Source organism: Tasmannia lanceolata, unplaced genomic scaffold, assembly GCF_043159265.1.
Source record: "Tasmannia lanceolata isolate RefF3 unplaced genomic scaffold, GAP_Taslan_0.1 ptg000306l, whole genome shotgun sequence".
Classification (NCBI taxonomy): domain Eukaryota; kingdom Viridiplantae; phylum Streptophyta; class Magnoliopsida; order Canellales; family Winteraceae; genus Tasmannia; species Tasmannia lanceolata.
Window position 1 is genome coordinate 85,677 of NW_027518981.1, and position 6,824 is coordinate 92,500.

Sequence of the window (6,824 nt, forward strand, 5' to 3'; positions counted from 1 at the left end):
TGCTGTTAGCGACGACTTCTGAAGACGCAACGAGACGCGACGGGTTTGCGCCCAGACGCGACGAGACGATGCGGGATCTGCGCCCAACCATGCCTACACCCGCCGACTTGTTGCGGGAGCTGCTTGCCCAAGCATGCCTAGCGTGCAAGGCCTGCGTGCCCAAGGTCTGTGTGCAAGGCTAGTGCCCAAGGCTAGTGCGCAAGGCTAGTGCCCAAGGCTAGTGAGCAAGGCCTGGGTGCAAGGCTAGTGTGCAAGGCTTGTATGCAAGGCTAGTGTGCAAGGCTGCTGTGCAAGGCTTGTGGGCAAGGCTGGTGCGCAAGGCTAGTGCCCAAGGGTTGTGTGCAAGGCTAGTGCCCAAGGCTAGTGCGCAAGGCTCGTGCCCAAGGCTAGTTCGCAAGGCTTGTGTGCAAGGCTAGTGCGATGGGCCAGTGCCCAAGGCTTGTGAGCAAGGCTTGTATGCATGGCTTGTGCGCAAGGCTTGTGTCCAAGGCTTTTGTGCAAGGCTCGTGCGCAAGGCTAGTGTGCAAGGCTTGTGCGCATTGGCAGGTAGCCCACCACCATGCACGATCCAAATGCCACTCACGCGACAACACGGTGCCAAGCCGGGCATGGTGTGCACTCAAAACCAATCAACGGACAGAGGTCATGCGTCATGGGGGGGATCTAGCAAGGCCATGGGGAAGGTCATGGAGGACCTTGGAAGCAAGCGCAAGACGAGAGCGAATCGAACAAGGGGCCAGGACGGGGCCTTGTGCCCATGGTCTTCGCAAGACTGCGTCCAAGGCGCCCGAAAGCCCAAGGGAACCCAAACCCGGCCGACACTTGCAATCGCACATGCTCTCTGCAACACACCATCAATGCCGCCCAACGGGGCCAGCACGAGCAGTCATCCGCGGTCCCCTGGCCCTGCGCACGTTTGTCTTTGAAACCGAGCATCAATGCCACAGAAAGTGCCGGGGCGCCAGCTGGAGCCATCATCCGCGTTGCCATGGCTCGCTTGGCCTTGGCTTGCCAGGCCCCGACAGGAGCAATCGCGCATTTTCTTTGCAACCGACCATCAATGCCGCCCAACGGGGCCAGCACGAGCAGTCATCCGCGGTCCCCTGGCCCTGCGCACGTTTGTCTTTGAAACCGAGCATCAATGCCACAGAAAGTGCCGGGGCGCCAGCTGGAGCCATCATCCGCGTTGCCATGGCTCGCTTGGCCTTGGCTTGCCAGTCCCCGACACGAGCAATCGCGCATTTTCTTTGCAACCGACCATCAATGCCGCCCAACGAGGCCAGCACGAGCAGTCATCCGCGGTCCCCTGGCCCTGCGCACGTTTGTCTTTGAAACCGAGCATCAATGCCACAGAAAGTGCCCGGGCTCCAGCTGGAGCCATCATCCGACGTGCCATGGCTTTGGTCCCATGGTCTTCGCAACCGAGCATTCGTGACACCCGACGGGGCCAGGACACCAACCCTTCCGACACGAGCATTCGCGCATGTTCTTTGGCCACACAACGGCGCCAGCACGAGCAAAATCATCAGCGGTGCGGTGGCCTTGCACGGCCTTTTGTCTTTGGAACCAACCATCAGTGCCACGGGAAGTGCCGGAGACCCGGCATCCGCGGTGCCAAGTCATTGCGCCCTTGGTCTCTGCAGCGGGGCATGCCGGGCACTCCCAACCATTGCAAGCAAGCAAGCAAGCAAGAAAGAAAGTAAGTAAGTAAGTATTACATATAGGGGCGGGACATGCGGGGAGTTCTGCGAAACGTGCACTACGGGGCACACGCGTACCTACCGGGGCATACCGACCCCTATTGGGGCACACGTGTGCATATCGGGGCATACCGGGCCTATCAGGGCACACGCGTACATACCGGGGCATACCGAGCCCTACTGGGGCACACGTGCGCATATCGGGGCGTACCAAGCCTATCGGGGCATTCGCATGTATCCCAAGGCATACCGAGTCTATCCGGGCATACGCGTTCATACCGGGGCGTAACGGGCCTATCGGGGCATACTTGGGCATATCCGGGCAAAAAATGCCCAAAACTTGCGCAACCTTGGCAACCGTGGTCCATTCCTCACTATATGCCATGGCCTTGTGCCCATGGTCTTCACAAGACAGCATCCAAGGCGCCTGAAAGGCCAAGGGAGCCCAACCCAGCAATGCCCAGCCAAGGCCAGGCATTCCAGTGCCTGCCCGGGCAAAAACGCCCAAAGCATGCCCCATTCCTTAGCCTATCCAGGCAAAAACGCCCAAAACCAGCCCATTCCAGTGCCTATCCGGGCAAAAACGCCCAAAGCATGCCCATTCCTTAGCCTGTCCAGGCAAAAACGCCCAAAACCAGCACATTCCAGTGCCTATCCGGGCAAAAACGCCCTAAACCTGCGCATTCCAGCGCCCCGCAGCATGCCACCCTCCTATAGGGTTTGCGCAACCAACCCGCCTAACCACCAGTGGCAACCAAAGGTGCTGTTAGCGACGACTTCTGAAGACGCAACGAGACGCGACGGGTTTGCGCCCAGACGCGACGAGACGATGCGGGATCTGCGCCCAACCATGCCTACACCCGCCGACTTGTTGCGGGAGCTGCTTGCCCAAGCATGCCTAGCGTGCAAGGCCTGCGTGCCCAAGGTCTGTGTGCAAGGCTAGTGCCCAAGGCTAGTGCGCAAGGCTAGTGCCCAAGGCTAGTGAGCAAGGCCTGGGTGCAAGGCTAGTGTGCAAGGCTTGTATGCAAGGCTAGTGTGCAAGGCTGCTGTGCAAGGCTTGTGGGCAAGGCTGGTGCGCAAGGCTAGTGCCCAAGGGTTGTGTGCAAGGCTAGTGCCCAAGGCTAGTGCGCAAGGCTCGTGCCCAAGGCTAGTTCGCAAGGCTTGTGTGCAAGGCTAGTGCGATGGGCCAGTGCCCAAGGCTTGTGAGCAAGGCTTGTATGCATGGCTTGTGCGCAAGGCTTGTGTCCAAGGCTTTTGTGCAAGGCTCGTGCGCAAGGCTAGTGTGCAAGGCTTGTGCGCATTGGCAGGTAGCCCACCACCATGCACGATCCAAATGCCACTCACGCGACAACACGGTGCCAAGCCGGGCATGGTGTGCACTCAAAACCAATCAACGGACAGAGGTCATGCGTCATGGGGGGGATCTAGCAAGGCCATGGGGAAGGTCATGGAGGACCTTGGAAGCAAGCGCAAGACGAGAGCGAATCGAACAAGGGGCCAGGACGGGGCCTTGTGCCCATGGTTTTCGCAAGACTGCGTCCAAGGCGCCCGAAAGCCCAAGGGAACCCAAACCCGGCCGACACTTGCAATCGCACATGCTCTCTGCAACACACCATCAATGCCGCCCAACGGGGCCAGCACGAGCAGTCATCCGCGGTCCCCTGGCCCTGCGCACGTTTGTCTTTGAAACCGAGCATCAATGCCACAGAAAGTGCCGGGGCGCCAGCTGGAGCCATCATCCGCGTTGCCATGGCTCGCTTGGCCTTGGCTTGCCAGGCCCCGACAGGAGCAATCGCGCATTTTCTTTGCAACCGACCATCAATGCCGCCCAACGGGGCCAGCACGAGCAGTCATCCGCGGTCCCCTGGCCCTGCGCACGTTTGTCTTTGAAACCGAGCATCAATGCCACAGAAAGTGCCGGGGCGCCAGCTGGAGCCATCATCCGCGTTGCCATGGCTCGCTTGGCCTTGGCTTGCCAGTCCCCGACAGGAGCAATCGCGCATTTTCTTTGCAACCGACCATCAATGCTGCCCAACGAGGCCAGCACGAGCAGTCATCCGCGGTCCCCTGGCCCTGCGCATGTTTGTCTTTGAAACCGAGCATCAATGCCACAGAAAGTGCCGGGGCGCCAGCTGGAGCCATCATCCGACGTGCCATGGCTTTGGTCCCATGGTCTTCGCAACCGAGCATTCGTGACACCCGACGGGGCCAGGACACCAACCCTTCCGACAGGAGCATTCGCGCATGTTCTTTGGCCACACAACGGCGCCAGCACGAGCAGAATCATCAGCGGTGCGGTGGCCTTGCACGGCCTTTTGTCTTTGGAACCAACCATCAGTGCCACGGGAAGTGCCGGAGTCCCGGCATCCGCGGTGCCAAGTCATTGCGCCCTTGGTCTCTGCAGCGGGGCATACCGGGCACTCCCAACCATTGCAAGCAAGCAAGAAAGAAAGTAAGTAAGTAAGTAAGTATTACATATAGGGGCGGGACATGCGGGGAGTTCTGCGAAACGTGCACTACGGGGCACACGCGTACCTACCGGGGCATACCGACCCCTATTGGGGCACACGTGTGCATATCGGGGCATACCGGGCCTATCAGGGCACACGCGTACATACCGGGGCATACCGAGCCCTACTGGGGCACACGTGCGCATATCGGGGCGTACCAAGCCTATCGGGGCATTCGCATGTATCCCAAGGCATACCGAGTCTATCCGGGCATACGCGTTCATACCGGGGCGTAACGGGCCTATCGGGGCATACTTGGGCATATCCGGGCAAAAAATGCCCAAAACTTGCGCAACCTTGGCAACCGTGGTCCATTCCTCACTATATGCCATGGCCTTGTGCCCATGGTCTTCACAAGACAGCATCCAAGGCGCCTGAAAGGCCAAGGGAGCCCAACCCAGCAATGCCCAGCCAAGGCCAGGCATTCCAGTGCCTGCCCGGGCAAAAACGCCCAAAGCATGCCCCATTCCTTAGCCTATCCAGGCAAAAACGCCCAAAACCAGCCCATTCCAGTGCCTATCCGGGCAAAAACGCCCAAAGCATGCCCATTCCTTAGCCTGTCCAGGCAAAAACGCCCAAAACCAGCACATTCCAGTGCCTATCCGGGCAAAAACGCCCTAAACCTGCGCATTCCAGCGCCCCGCAGCATGCCACCCTCCTATAGGGTTTGCGCAACCAACCCGCCTAACCACCAGTGGCAACCAAAGGTGCTGTTAGCGACGACTTCTGAAGACGCAACGAGACGCGACGGGTTTGCGCCCAGACGCGACGAGACGATGCGGGATCTGCGCCCAACCATGCCTACACCCGCCGACTTGTTGCGGGAGCTGCTTGCCCAAGCATGCCTAGCGTGCAAGGCCTGCGTGCCCAAGGTCTGTGTGCAAGGCTAGTGCCCAAGGCTAGTGCGCAAGGCTAGTGCCCAAGGCTAGTGAGCAAGGCCTGGGTGCAAGGCTAGTGTGCAAGGCTTGTATGCAAGGCTAGTGTGCAAGGCTGCTGTGCAAGGCTTGTGGGCAAGGCTGGTGCGCAAGGCTAGTGCCCAAGGGTTGTGTGCAAGGCTAGTGCCCAAGGCTAGTGCGCAAGGCTCGTGCCCAAGGCTAGTTCGCAAGGCTTGTGTGCAAGGCTAGTGCGATGGGCCAGTGCCCAAGGCTTGTGAGCAAGGCTTGTATGCATGGCTTGTGCGCAAGGCTTGTGTCCAAGGCTTTTGTGCAAGGCTCGTGCGCAAGGCTAGTGTGCAAGGCTTGTGCGCATTGGCAGGTAGCCCACCACCATGCACGATCCAAATGCCACTCACGCGACAACACGGTGCCAAGCCGGGCATGGTGTGCACTCAAAACCAATCAACGGACAGAGGTCATGCGTCATGGGGGGGATCTAGCAAGGCCATGGGGAAGGTCATGGAGGACCTTGGAAGCAAGCGCAAGACGAGAGCGAATCGAACAAGGGGCCAGGACGGGGCCTTGTGCCCATGGTCTTCGCAAGACTGCGTCCAAGGCGCCCGAAAGCCCAAGGGAACCCAAACCCGGCCGACACTTGCAATCGCACATGCTCTCTGCAACACACCATCAATGCCGCCCAACGGGGCCAGCACGAGCAGTCATCCGCGGTCCCCTGGCCCTGCGCACGTTTGTCTTTGAAACCGAGCATCAATGCCACAGAAAGTGCCGGGGCGCCAGCTGGAGCCATCATCCGCGTTGCCATGGCTCGCTTGGCCTTGGCTTGCCAGGCCCCGACAGGAGCAATCGCGCATTTTCTTTGCAACCGACCATCAATGCCGCCCAACGGGGCCAGCACGAGCAGTCATCCGCGGTCCCCTGGCCCTGCGCACGTTTGTCTTTGAAACCGAGCATCAATGCCACAGAAAGTGCCGGGGCGCCAGCTGGAGCCATCATCCGCGTTGCCATGGCTCGCTTGGCCTTGGCTTGCCAGTCCCCGACACGAGCAATCGCGCATTTTCTTTGCAACCGACCATCAATGCCGCCCAACGAGGCCAGCACGAGCAGTCATCCGCGGTCCCCTGGCCCTGCGCACGTTTGTCTTTGAAACCGAGCATCAATGCCACAGAAAGTGCCGGGGCGCCAGCTGGAGCCATCATCCGACGTGCCATGGCTTTGGTCCCATGGTCTTCGCAACCGAGCATTCGTGACACCCGACGGGGCCAGGACACCAACCCTTCCGACAGGAGCATTCGCGCATGTTCTTTGGCCACACAAAGGCGCCAGCACGAGCAAAATCATCCGCGGTGCGGTGGCCTTGCACGGCCTTTTGTCTTTGGAACCAACCATCAGTGCCACGGGAAGTGCCGGAGTCCCGGCATCCGCGGTGCCAAGTCATTGCGCCCTTGGTCTCTGCAGCGGGGCATGCCGGGCACTCCCAACCATTGCAAGCAAGCAAGAAAGAAAGTAAGTAAGTAAGTAAGTATTACATATAGGGGCGGGACATGCGGGGAGATCAGCGAAACGTGCATTACGGGGCACACGCGTACCTACCGGGGCATACCGACCCCTATTGGGGCACACGTGTGCATATCGGGGCATACCGGGCCTATCGGGGCACACGCGTACATACCGGGGCATACCGAGCCCTACTGGGGCACACGTGCGCATATCGGGGCGTA